The sequence below is a fragment of the Acartia tonsa genome, chromosome 9, assembly GCF_053477335.1.
Source record: "Acartia tonsa isolate MP-2025a chromosome 9, ASM5347733v1, whole genome shotgun sequence".
Taxonomy (NCBI): domain Eukaryota; kingdom Metazoa; phylum Arthropoda; class Copepoda; order Calanoida; family Acartiidae; genus Acartia; species Acartia tonsa.
In genome coordinates, this window is record NC_137268.1 from 5,713,922 (window position 1) to 5,728,681 (window position 14,760).

The 14,760-nt window shown below is 33.0% G+C and overlaps 1 protein-coding gene across 2 annotated transcripts in view; it reads left to right on the plus strand.

Annotated features, from left to right (window-relative positions):
* The first annotated feature begins 316 nt into the window (after positions 1-316).
* Positions 317-14,760, plus strand: part of Ypel (Yippee-like) — a 130,856-nt gene continuing 116,412 nt past the window's right edge. For both annotated transcript variants that reach the window (XM_080171639.1, XM_080171640.1), the window contains exon 1: positions 317-578. The gene's annotated coding sequence lies outside the window, so the exon portion shown is untranslated. The remainder of the gene's footprint in view (positions 579-14,760) is intronic.

The window sequence follows — 14,760 nt, forward strand, 5'->3', positions numbered from 1 at the left end:
TTTTACCAGATTATCATGTTCTGTGATAAAGTAAAACTCACAGCGAGCTAAAATAACAATATATCACCATCCATCCCCTTTATCCAATCCCCTCTCTCCTACTAGTGAACTAACTGACCAATAAATGAGTTCTTTGTTAGCAACCTGAATTAACGACAATTTCCACCCTGTCATAATATTCACGTATATTCTATAATCATTTACAAAAATGTTTTAACCAGCCATTATATCTAAAAGTGCGTGAGTGTCTTTTTGACAAACCTCACTTCCCCCGCGCCCCCCTCCGCCCTGCCCCCCCTCTCAGCTTGAAAATTACGCAGTTTTGGCGAAACCGTGTGTCGTGACACTTGCAACTATACATACACACACACAAACACACACAAAAACACAGCTTTTTGTTGTGTCCTATCCACAGAAAATAAATAATAACATATATCCATATATATATGTACGATATATCTACATTTAAGTGAAAGTTATTTAAAAAATGAGATAATATAATTTTGCTGTTAATATTTAACAGAATGGTGATGAAGGAAGGATAGATAGAGGCTATCTTGTAGTTATTATGTTCAAAGGTATATATACATTTTTAATTTTTTTATTTGGTGAAATTTATAATTTCACAAAGGCTTATTTTAAAGAAAAAAGCACCAAAACAAAGTTGGATTCATACAAAATAATACAATTTTTTAGAAATCTAAACTAAAGTGTAGTTTTTTTCCATATATATTATATATAAATTATTATTATTTATATATAAACCATATATGAAACTTATTATGTATGTATGTTTGTTTTGTATCTTGTACGAAATAGCTTTGAAATAGTGACATATATAGTTAGATAGATAGACAGATAGTTTAATATGTAGATGGATAGGCACATAGATAGACAGAAAGATAGATAAACTAGATAGATAGATAGACAGATAAATATATATATAGAAAGCATATTGCGAGACATATTAATAGACAGACAGATAGATAAACAGATGAATAAATAGACAAATATATATAGAGAGAAAGAAATATAAAGATAGGTATTTTCAAGACATATATAGATGGATGAACAGATAGATAGAAAGATGGATAGATTAACAGATAAATGAATGTACAGATATAGGGGTAGGCAGATTTATAAATAGACAGACAGACAGAAATATAAGAAGAAAGATTAACAAAATATAATACATAGGTTACAGAAATAGAATAATAATAAAAAAGGCATAAGCTAATTACATTAGTGCTTTCCAGAGAAGCTTCATGCATGCCTATGGAAGGTTTTAGGCTAAAAAAAGAGAGCAGGAAGTGAAAGATTGAAATCTTAGGTTTAAAAATACAATTTCTTAAAGATAATTTTTTTGTAATGTATACAGAAAAGAAAACGATTTTAATGTATACCAAACACAGTATATAGGATATATTTGCAAAAAGAGAGCGAGTAGAAAAGGAGAGAGAGTGAGACAGAGAGAGAGGGGAGAGAGAAAACCAAGAAAATGGATAAAATGAGAAATAGAGAAAACCAGGGAGGAAGAGAACAATATTTGCAACAATTTACTTCCACTTCTATTTTAAATATAAATAAGAATTCTACATTATAAAGTTGAGAGAAGAATAATTTATCCTTCTTAGTCGTATCCCTGTATGCGTGGTCTTGTGGAAATGCATTGTAATGGGTCCCGAGTCTCCATTGTCGTATCCCTGTATGCGTGGTGTTGTGGAAATGCATTGTAATGGGTCCCGAGTCGACCTAGAAAATTCAGAAAAGAGAAACATTGACATTCAAATTTTATTTAAATAAACACAAAAATAGATGGATAGATTATTAAAAAGAAAATAGATACAGTAATTAATGACTTGATAGATAGAGAGGCTTATTGATAAATAGATAAAAGGGAAATTAAATTATTAAATCTCAATATATATATCATCTATAATACAAAGTAGCTTGATGTCTGTCTGTCCGTCCGTCCGTCTGAAGCTTAAGATCTCGGTAACCACTGAACCGATTGGATTCTACTCTTCAGGGTATATAACTATCGGTCCTGTGTTGGTTTTAAGGTATTTTCTTGGGGGTGGGACATTCCCAACCCCCCCCAAAAAAATCCCCCCCCCCATTTTTTTTTTTTTTTTTTTTTTTTTTTGCTGAAGATTTCCTAGGTTCTTTAGGTTTAGTAGAAGATTTCCTTGGTCCTTTAACGAATTTCGCCTTATTTTTTTAATCACCTCTTGGGGCAAAGCCCCTAGAGGCTTGGGGCGAAGCCGCTAGTCTATAATACAAAGTAGCTTGATGTCTGTCTTTCCGTCCGTCCGTCTGAAGCCTAAGATCTCGGTAACCACTGAACCGATTGGATTCTACTCTTCAGGGTATATAACTATCGGTCCTGTGGTGGTTTTAAGCTATTTTCTTGGGGGGTGGGACACCCCCAACCCCCCCAAAATGAAAATTCCCCCCCCCTAATTTTTTTTTCAGAAGATTTCCTTGGTCCTTTTTTTTGCAGAAGATTTTCTTGGTCCTTTTTTTTGCAGAAGATTTCCTTGGTCCTTTTTTATGCAGAAGATTTCCTTGGTTCTTTTACGAATTTCGCCAAAATTTTTTTTGATCACCTCTTGGGACAAAGCCCCTAGAGGCTAGGGACGAAGCCGCTAGTATAATTTAAAGTAATAAGCTTTTTTTGTCTGTAGCGAAGGATCTCGCTAACCTCTAAACTGATATGGTTTTTCTTTACAGTGAAGCCTCTTATAGGCTCTGAGAGGGTTTTAGGCTATTTAATTTTTTCAAATAAGTCTGGGTATGGTTTTAGGTTATTTTTGTACCCTCCGAATATAGAGCCCCTAGATGCTAGGGGCGCATAAAAGGCTTAAAAGCTGATATGGAGATGGATGGATGGATAAATGTTTAATTTTGTGAGCTAGATCAATATTATTTGATAAATTGAATAATAAGATATATCAGTAAATTAAAAGATGGATTGATAGCAAAATTTATCAATGAAATAATGGATAAAAATACCTATTTGATATTTTTTGTTGACTAAAGCTTAAGATCTCGGAAACTGCTGGTCCGAATTGATTGTACCTTTCAGGAAAGCTTTATAAATATCTTTGGGTGGTTTTAGGCTATTTTTTTTACCTCCTTTGCCCTCCCATAGAGTCTAGGGCTGAACCAACTTGTTGATAATAATATAGAGATGAATTTTTAGATAAATAAGGAAATATTTTTCCATAGTAAGCGCAGCAGTAAGAAAACAGAAAATATTGAATTATAGAGTAGCTGTGCTATCTAACAAATACAACATATAAAATTTGGTTTAATGGACTTTAACAAAATGTTTAATGTTTACTGATATCTTTTTAAAAAATAGGTCAGAGTTGGGTTCTTTAAAAATCGGAAATTTAAATATGGAATGGACATACTTAAAAAAAACTACCCAGTATGTCTGCCTGTCACAGGAGAAATTTGAAAAGCTTGAATTTCTCACCTGCTATTCATACAACTGAATTGTTTAGTGAAATTTCCATTACCTTTGATTATCTTTTTTTGTGATTTCTGAAAATCTGCTCTACAAATCACTTTGTTTGGTATTTAATCCATGATTTGTTTGGTACTTCGCTACTTATAAATGTTTTTATTTCTTTTTTAAAAAGATATAATATTCACAAAAATAATTTGATGGTTCTGCTACCCTTTAGCAATGGATTTAGAAAATACATGGATATTATGACAGGGGAAAAATTGTCGTCAATTTAGGTTGCTAACATGGACATCGTTTTTTGGTCAGTTCGTTCATCCAGTAGGAGGGGAGGGGAACGGGGTTAAGGGGGCAGATTGTTATTTTAGCCAGCTAAAATTTTCACTTTATGTTATAAATAACATGAAAATCTGGTGTAAGATCCAAGTAATAATCAATCCCTTCTCGAATAACAGATTCTATTTTTAAGAATCCACCATATACATAGCTTTATTCCCATTAATGTAATATATTACCAATTTAGATATCTATAAAAGAGGTCAAGTATGTCCATAACAAACGCAGCACAACATTTCCAATAAAATTAGACAGTAAATTGTAATGCAGTTCAATTAGAAAAGAAAAGTAAACTGCTTCGAGTGAGTTATTCCTTTCTTTATCTTTTTATTTTGTTTTTTCCTATTAAGCCTCTGAGAGAATTTGTTAAGAAGTTTGAATTATTTGGAAAAAACTAGACTGATTTAATTTTGCTTTTAAATACAGATTCATAAAATCATCTTATAATAAATTTAAGGATATTGGGTTCTACTTTTTAAGTAGCTATTGATTGTTTCAGTGCATTTTATTTTATAACTCTTCGCCAAAAAAGTTCCCAAAATGCGCACACAAAAAAGAGAAAATAATCCTACAGATGCACATGAAAGTTTTGTAGTTGCTACGCATCATGGTTAGAACAACGCAGTGTGTCTGAGTTTTATAGCACAATCTTGTGAACGTGATTTTACACAAATTTGTTGGAATAAAGTAGCAGATGAAAAGAAATCAAGAGCATTATTTTCATTTTCTGCTGGGACAAAACATCACTACTATCATATGGAGCCATTTTTATAGTAGCTTTTTTTCTAAAAGTTGTTATACACTCTACCCCCTAAATTAGCTTAGCCCATACCCAGGAACAATTGGAATCTTCCTTAAAGTAGAGATCCATTAGCCGTTTTAAGATCTAATTTATCAATAGTGACATGACAGATGACTCAACTAGAACATCTGAACAAAATATTGTATTTCCCATTATAAAGTAAAAAAAGTCTTGCAATTGATTTTTCATTTGAAGTATATGTTTGTAATACAACATACTATATAATATTCTAGCGGCTTCATTTCTAGGGGATCTGTAGCTTAAAACCATTCCTATACTTAAACACAAAAGCAAAATAGCCTAAAAGCCCCCCCAGGGCATATGTCAATCTTCTGCAAAGAAGAGTCAACAGCCGATTCAGTATTTAGTATATCATTTTCTTTTTTGATTTATTATCCTCTTATTTTTTCTATATATCTTCCAATTTCCTGTCCCTGTATCCACATGTAAAAATGGTCTAATACTGTGGACTAAATAATCCCCCGCCCCCCCCCCCCCCCAACCTATATCTATCCCTCAATTCCTGTAAAACTAGACATTCTCAATGGATATAGAATACATGGATATTCTGACAGGGGAAAATTTGTCGTCAGTTTAGCATGCCAATATGGAATCATTTATTGGTCATTTCGTTTATTCAGTAAGAGGTAAGGTGATAGGGTAAAGGGGGGTAAATGAGGGGTATCTTTATTGTAGCCAGCTGTAAGTATCACTTTATCAGAGCACATGAAAATCTGGTGCTTCATCCAAGTAATAATATATCGATTTCTCTCTCTAAACTGACAATATAATTTAGATTTAGCTATCTACTACAAATAACATGAAAGAATTCTTTCCAAAGTCAGAGTAGGGAGAAATCTTAACCCTTAACAGTCGGGCCCCTTGCCGCACCTTAATCGGTCGGGGGGTGGGGACGTTCAACGGCCCCCCCCCTTTTATCTCAGTTCCCATTAGCGCTAGAGGGCTAAAAATTTTTGTGCAAGTCTCCTGTTTGATAATGAATTTTCGACCTTAAGTAAGTCAAAGTTAATTTTCGCTTCCTTCACCCTTTTATTTAACAATTTTTGTTTTTAGGTCTGTAACGACTGTAATTTTCTTATTTTTTTAGCTAGAAAATATTTTTTTAGCAGAAAATGTTTATCTTTATGTAAATTTTATATTAGAAATGTAAAAATATAAATTTCAGCAGCCGCAGCTGTACTTGGCAGCTTCCAGCCGCCGCAGTCAGCGGTCGGCGTTAAAACGGCAGCGGATCTTTATGAAATTTTTATGCGTTATGTAGACATGTAAGAAAAGCTTAAGTTTAAAATTTGAAGTCTCTAAGTCAAAAATTGCGGCCACAGGAGCCTTTTAAAGATTTCTGGAGACCTGGAGGATCAGGACCTGCAAGATCATACCTGGAACCTCAAATTGACTTGAACACATGTATTTCATATAGGGATGTACTATTGGAGGATATTTTAGTATTTTGATAATTGACTTGAACACCTGTATTTAATATGAGGATGTATTACTTGAGGATATTTTAGTATTTTGGTAAGATAAAATGCTTTGTTTAAGTCAAAAAAATATTTTTGCTTTTTATCTAGATGACCCTGCCAGGTTTGCTGGCATCCTGTGCCCGCCAGGATGGTGATATTCAAAATATTCCAACTCTCAGTTATGTGTCATACCCATACTTAAAAAGTCAAGCAATTTTGGGCTCTTTATCTTTCACACACAGAAAATGAGATAGAAAAAAACGGAGGGGGGGGGGCGTTCAAGGCCCCCTCCCCCCCACCGTTCAGGGTTAAGGGATAAGACAATAGACGATAAATTGAGATACATCAAAACCAATTGAGATTAATACCAGTTTAATTTACAGTCCAATGTTCCCTTCCTCTTTGGAGTATAGCGAGTACTTTCTGCTGTTAAATCAGGCTAATGACATTTGATGGCAAGGGAAATTTCAAGACTAAGAAACCCTACAAATATTCAGGACTCCTTGACAAAAATCGTATACCTACTCAAAATTTACATTAATTCTTAAAATAATTTAAATGATTAAAATCCCTATACTCAATATACCTAATTTAGATTAAAGGAGACTTTTTCTCGTATTCATTAGAATCTGGTGGATTAGAACCGGTTTTTATCCATACGAAAAAACTATATCTAGCATCGTATTATACCCAGTTTTCTACGAAAATAAAAAATGTACAATCATTAGATTAAAACCAGTTTTTCTAGCCCGTGCCTACGGCACCTCGGGACTAAAATAAAGTGGTTTTAATCTTTTAGTTGTTTATTTTATATCCGCGGAAAGATGTTTATATTACGTTACGAGAAATAACTATTATATTTCTGTTTTTGTTAAATATTGTCCTAGATATGAAACACTAGTTTAGTCACTTTTACTTTTATTGTTAAAAGCGAAGCTTTTCTATAATTAGGGTCGGTCCGTCCGTACGTCCGTCCGTCCGTAACGGATAGCTTTTTCCGTTAATTTAGGCATGTTAGAATTGTCCTATCGATTTCAAATTTTGCATGGTGATTCCTTTAGTAATTAGGTACGATTTAGAAAGCGTAGCAACTCTATAATCATTACCAAAATGTCCGTACGTCCATTTTAAACATGTTGATTTTTTTACTTTTTTAACAACCAATTTTTATGTGATCTAATCATCGGATTGATCTGATTTTTGGTATATTGATTTCTGGGACAACAAAGTATAATGTATTAAGCGAAGCAACTCTATAATCAAGTCCTAAAAATATAAGTATGTCCATAAAAATGTTCCTGTATCAAGCAGTTTTTCAACAAATTTACTTACAATTTTGCTTTAACTCTTATAAATTTATATTATGATAATTAAGTTCTAACACTATACAAGTGTTAATGTCCGTTTGTCCTACCGTTTCAGTACTTCGCTTTTATGGATGTTGTCATCCTTGTTAAGCTTCAAATACGTACTATGCTGGTTTTATAATAAAATTGTCAGCAGTAAAATAGATAAACTAACCAGCATTAGGATACAAACTACTAAATAAAGTTACTAGCTAGGAGCTCAAGAAAGAGCAGAAAAATAGCTTAAAACCTTACTATACATACTTCTGTACATTAAAATTAGTGGTGAAAAAGTTTTGACACTTCTTGTTTTTTTAACCCAATTAAATTTTAACAAAAGTTTTAAAGCCAAAAGTAAGAGAAAATGTTTTTAAGATTATGGGCACCAGTGAAATTTAATTCCTATGTCCCTTCCCTCCCTACGAAAACCTGAAATTAAAATTTGAACTCTTTAATTGTTTTTATGTTGATTTAAATATAATAAGATTTATGATAAGTACTTTTTCAATAATATTATAAAATAGATAAATTAAACCGCGTTGTAAACATCATTAAAGTAAAAGAATAGAGGGTCATGTTCCTATTTTGTATTGGGTCCTTAAGATCAGCTAATAGCATCGGAAATATAAACACAGATGAGTCTCTACAAAAAAAAACAGAAAACAATTTGTTAGCAGACAAAAAGGGTCACCAAAATTATCTTGTATTGTTATATCCCTGTATCCCTGGCAGTAACAAAAGAAAAGATTTGTATTGCTGCATAAATATTATTCACGGATAAACAGAAAGTTATTTTGCATCAAAATTTTCCGCCAGTAAAAAAACATAATAGTATTAATATTCCATTTTCAAAAGGCGGAGAAGCTAGAAAAAGAAATTTTCTCGGAGGTGATATAACACTGACATTAATAGCTTAAAAAACTGCTGCTATGCCAGCTGCATAACTAAAATAGAGACTGTCAGACAAAAACCATGCAATTAATGGGTAGATTTTTCTCCTTATTTATTCTAACTGTACCTTTACTTCGAACAAAATAATATATTCATATACATACTTACATATTGGAATAAAAAATAGAGGTATTACCCTGTATTTTGTTTATGGAGTGTTATACCCCCTTCTTCTGCCAAAATTTTTATAATTGCAGCTTCTCTATTACTGGAATGCGAAGGTTGGTTGACTATCCGTCGAGGAAAAAAAATCTTTGTTTATTGTCTAATTTTAAGAGCTTACAACTTTATTTCTAGAATAAATTGGTTAATATAAACTAAAATTTTTTACTGCCTTTATTGTTTATGAAAACAATTCGATAATCAATTAGTATAAAAGTCACACAAACAAAACGTATTTGTAATGCTTATTCTAGGTTAGGTTGGATAAAGTAAGGGTTAGAAGAGCCCGGTATGGATATTACCTCGTAGGAATATTACATCGTAGTTCTATAGCCACCGGTGAGGCTTAAAACTTTTATTTCTTGTTTCCTAAAATTTCTTTTATACAAGCAAAACCAATATATTGCTAGGTCCTAGCCCCACAGGGTTCTAATCTAACCTTTTATCAACCTAACCTAACCTAATATAATTAAGCAACTTCTCTTTCTTTTATGCAGAAACAAAGTTGGTTGGGTTGAGTTCTCTAATTGCATAATACAGTTACATTCCATGTTGGGAAAATTCCAGAGGAAGATAGATAGATAGATGTGGAATAGATAGATAAATGAGAGTATAAAAGATAAATTAGTCTTTTACCTAGACATGATATCTTACCAGGGCTATCTAGTAAGATTTATCAACTCAGATTACACAAAAAACAGATCTATAGTATAGATGTATAAACAGATAACTACCTCATAACCTCTCCCCCTTTTTCAATGACCATTTTCGTCTTCTAGCAAATTGTTTTATGATACTTGGATGTATTAATATTCCCATTATCATTGGTTGATTTTCAAAGACCCAATTGAGAGTCGGAAAAAGGTCATTGCGATATGAAAATACAGTTATCTAACCCTTTCTCCCTCTAGTGTTTTACTTTAATAAACAAAAGACGTTAAAAATATCAATTTATTGGAGTGTTAAGGCGCTAAAATACCCCTACAAGTTGAGACACCTAGACAAATGTCTTGCAATTAAAAGGTCTGTTGTCTGTATGGCTGTTTTTGTGCAGGGGCTGCTATTCATCAAAATAATTGAAATTGACGAAAATTAAATATTTTGTTGGAGTAAAGTTGGAGTAAAACTTGTTTTTTGTCAATTTTTTGATTGGCCATTCAAAGTTTAAACTGAAGAATTATTTGTATACCTTGATACATAACCTAAAATATTTGTACACTTATATATTACCATTTTATGCCCTCTATTTTTTGTGGCTTTAACCTTTCTTTCCTATAAAAATACCAGGATGTGTGTCTGATTGTTTATACCAGATTTAAACCTCTGGGGATTGCACGACCTTTGCCTGTAAGTCCTAACTGTGCATGGTAATGAGTTGTGCCTGTTTTGAGTCAAGTCATTCCCCTTAATATTGTTATTGATGTCACGCATCTGACAAAGCAATAGTAGATACAACTTTTAACTTCTTTAGTTTTGTTTCGGTTTTAGCCCAAAATTCGAAACCATTACCCACCTTCCTGTGGTTTCTGATTGATGGTATTTTTTATAGAAGCTTTATAATTGCAGAGGTTTTAGAGCATTCTTATACAAAAGTATTGATAGAAAAAATAAATTTAGTCCTTCTGTACTTTGTAAGCATGCAATAATTGCAATCAACAAAGAAAATTTAAGACTGTACATTCTGAAATGACCTAATAAATGTTATTATTATATAAATATACATACAGATATGTTGTAAAGCTAATGAAGTATTGTTTTTACAACAGTTTTCCTGCAATAAGATATTAGTTAGTGGCACAGCTACTCTATAACTAGTGTCTCATCATGTTACAGATCTATAGTATAGATGTATATACAGACAACTACCTCCCTTCCTTTTCAACGACCTTCTTCGTCTGCTCCTAAATTATTTTCTCGTATTCATTCGAATTCGGTGAATGGGAACCGGTTCTTATCCATACGAGAAAACTATGTCTAGCGTCGTATTATATCCAGCTTTCTACGAATATAAAAATGTACAATCATAAGATTAAAACCAGTTTTTTTAGCCCGTGCCTTCGGCACCTCGGGGCTAAAAAGCTAGTTTTAATTTTATACTTGTACATTCAATATCCGCGGAAAGCCGTTTATAATACGATGCAAGAAATAACTATTCTTCTACTTGGCTGTGTTAAGCGACACCATTGGTTGATTTTTAATGACCCAATAGAAAGGTTGCACAAGACGGTTGCGATGGGAACATACAGTTATTTAATCCTTTCTCCCTCTAGTGTTTTACTCTAATAAAAATAGAATGACCTAAAATCATCACAGGAGAATGTATATAGAATTTATGTGAACATTATGTCAGGGGGAAAATTTTCTTCAATTTTGGTTGCTAACGTGAACATAATTTATTGGTCATATCGTTCATCCAGTAGGAGGAGAGGGAATAGGGTAAAGGAGTGGGCTTGGGGGTATCACTATTTTAGCCAGCTACGCGTTTCACTTTATTAGAAAACATGATGATCTTGAGTAAGATCCAAGTAATAATAAATCAATTCACAAGAGCTATATAAAGCTTACAAAAAAATAACTCCATTGGCTCAGTAATTATTGAGATCTTAAGCTTCAGACGAAAAAACCCTACTAGCGGCCACCTCCAAATAGTTTTAAACCTTCCCAGGACCTATGCGAAGGGACATTGTAAAGAAGAACCATATCTGTTAGGCAAGTAGCGAGATCCTCCAGTACATACAAACAAAATTCATAATCAATTGCTTTCCAAACAAGGATGACAACATCCATAAAAGCGAAGCACTGAAACGGTAGGACAAACGGACATTAACACTTGTATGGTATCTGAACTGAATAATCAGAATTTAAAAGTATTAGAGTCGAAGCAAAATTGTAAGTGAATTTGTTGAAAAAACTGCTTGAAGCAGGATAAATTTTAGGACATACTTACATTTTTGGACTTGATTATAGAGTTGCTTCGCTTATAATATTGTTCTTTGTTGTCCCAGGAATCAATATACCAAAAATCAGATCAAACGGATAATTAAAACACTTTAAAATTTGTTGTTAAAAAAGTAGAAAAATCAACATGTTTAAAATGGACGTACGGACATTTTGGTAATGATTATAGAGTTGCTACGCTTTCTAAATCGTACCCAACTACTACAGGAATCTTCATGCAAAGTTTGAAATCGATAGGACAATTCTAACATGCCTACATTAACGAATAAAAGCTATCTATCTCGGACGGACGTACGGACGGACGGACGGACGTACGGGTGGACGGACGTACGGACGGACGGACCGACCCTAATTATAGAAAAGCTTCGCTTTTAAAAATTGTTTTATCATTTATTATACTTTTTCTAAAAGTATCTTTTTTGGCAATTAGTTGTTGCAACTGCGCTACTGAAGGACATGCTTGTTCTTGTAATATTGTTATTTGATACCTTTTATTGTTTTTTTTCTTGTTATATTGACAGTACTTTTGTAAATCTATATATACTAGTGACCTCTACCCTAGCTTCTAGGGATTTAATAAAAATGTGTAACGATACAATCGCTGTTTTAAAAAGATATACAAATGTATTTTTTTACAGTATAGTTTCAAAACAATTAATATCCGCCGGTTTATAACCGGTTCTAAGCCATACTGAAAAATCGTGTATAGCATTGTATTAAAGACAATTTTCTACGAATAATGAAATAAAAATATAAATACCAGTTTTGTAAACCCTACCCGGGCATTCCGGGCTAAAGAAAAAACTGGGAGGTTTTTTCTTCTTATACGTTTAGGCCCACTTCAAACTGGGAAATCTCTTGCAACTCGGGGAGGCATTATTTACCTCTCATTTACCTCTCCCTGTATCTCTGATATCGATTAAAGTCTCCGATAGAAGAAAAAAAAATGAATCACTTTTTTCCCAATTGAAAGTGGAGAAAGTTTTATAGAGCGACGGAATTGGAATATTGAGTTTCTCTTCAATCCCATTTTGTAAAATTGGGTCATATTCTCCCCCTCCCCACTTTCCTACTTTTAATAGAATGACTTATAATTATATTTGTGGTAGAGGGAATTCAACTTTATGGGCTTAGAGCTGGAAAGCGAAGCTACTCTATAGCTGGGGAAGTAAGGGGAAATACTACATATTCATTGCTTTTTAAATACCTTGCGGCTACGCCTCTAGAGGCCTCTAGTGGCACTACAGACGTTAAATAGTAATAGAGAACCAGCGGTAAAGCGAGATCCTTCAGTAATACAGACACAAACACACATTGAGACCCTGTTAATTTATTTTAATAATTGTTCTATGTATAATTTTAGGTATGTTATGCTCTTCTTGTGAATTTGCAGCTGTGTTACTTGTTGATCTGTCAGTCTGTAATTCACTGATACTTTAACATGCTCCTACAAAACACTATTGAATAAAGTAGTAGTCTTTTTTGGCTTTAGCAAAGGAACTTATATTGAACTGATATGGTTCTCCTTTACAATGAAGCTACTTATAGCTCCCGGGATGGTTTTAGGCTATTTTATTTATAAATTTAAGTCATGGTCTTCAATTACAGAGCTTTTAATGTTGGAAGCGCATTCGCTAGTTTATTTTAAATACTTTGCTACTATTAATAGACCTTCTTACTTTGTTAATAATAAATAAAAAGAAAAAAAATCAGCCTAATATATTTTGTATATATTAATCCTCAGATTAGACGATAATCTACTATACCTTTCAATGTACTAATAACAACATAGATAGATGGATATATGAACTATTTATAAAATGTTCCTGAGCGTACAGATCATACCCGCACACCATTTTGAAGCAGCATAAGAAGGCCTACAGATAATTTGGAATAGCCAAGGTCTAATAATGCACAGGGAAAGCTTCACTGAAGAAAAAACGCGTAAAATAGGTCCTTTTCGCGCATTTCTCTGCACTGCGAGATAATTATGCATTATTGATTTATGGCTATTCCAGATTATTTGTAGGCCTTCTTATGTCGCTTAAAACAGTGTGCAGGCATGATCTGTACGTTCAGCCGTTTGACAGCTAGCAGCCTTTAAAATTAATAGATTTTTCGAAAATTGCGTTACCATCAATATTTTACCGTGGAACTGCAGTAGATCCGAAAATTGTCGTCAAATTATGTTGCTAACATGGAACTTGTCAGTTCGTTCATTAAGTAGGATGAAATGATACTCTAACGATACCCCCCCCCCCCCGTAAAATCTGGTGCAATATTCAAGTAATTATATGTCGATTTTGGTAGTTTATAGATAAGATTAAGTGGGAATAGTCCCTCACGTGACAACGCCCCTTAAAAGGGCGATTCGTCGTATTTTTAAAATTGCTTTTTATACGTTATTTTAGGTTATGTTAGGTTATATTGGGTTAGGTGATTTCCCCACAGGGTTAGGCAATTGGCCCCGCAGGATTAGAGCCCCCCGCAGGGCCTAGAAATAGGAGAAAAGCTACTATGAAAAATACGAAGAATTTGCTACGAAAGCAACTTTACCCGGATAAGTATATCTAATAATGCTTTCAAAAGTAAATCAACCAAAAAAGTTAACCTTTATTCTTTATAAAATCAATATATTACATAATCTACCGAATAACCTTTACTGAAAATGTTATATTAAATTATATCCATGAATATACCAGGATAAATGAAAAGTAATATTACCAAAAATAGTACTTAAAAAGTATTATTTGGCGGGCAGAAAAAAATCATGAATATCTATTTATCGCATCGTATTATGGACAGCTTATATCAAAATGAAATTTTAAGATTAAAACTGGTATTAATGTTATGATTTATTTTAATATTCGTGGAAAATTGTCTGTAATATGATGCTATACATGATAATTCAGTATGGAAAAGAACCGGTTATAATCCAGCGAATATTTATCGGTAATACTGGAAATAGTTTTCCCTGTCAATCTGGTAGAATTGTGTCCACATACAACTTCTGCTTATTTTATTTAACACCAGGTATTGACATTTTAACCTATATAAACTAGTTCTATTACAATCTTAATTAATACTAACTAAAGAAAGCAATTTTGGTAATGAAATATAACTACGCTTTAACTGTAACTATAACATAATAGATCTTGAATATACGTGGATATTATGACAGAGAAAATAAGTCGTCAATTTAGGTTGCTAACATGGAACTCGTTTATTAGTATGTTCGTTCATCCAATT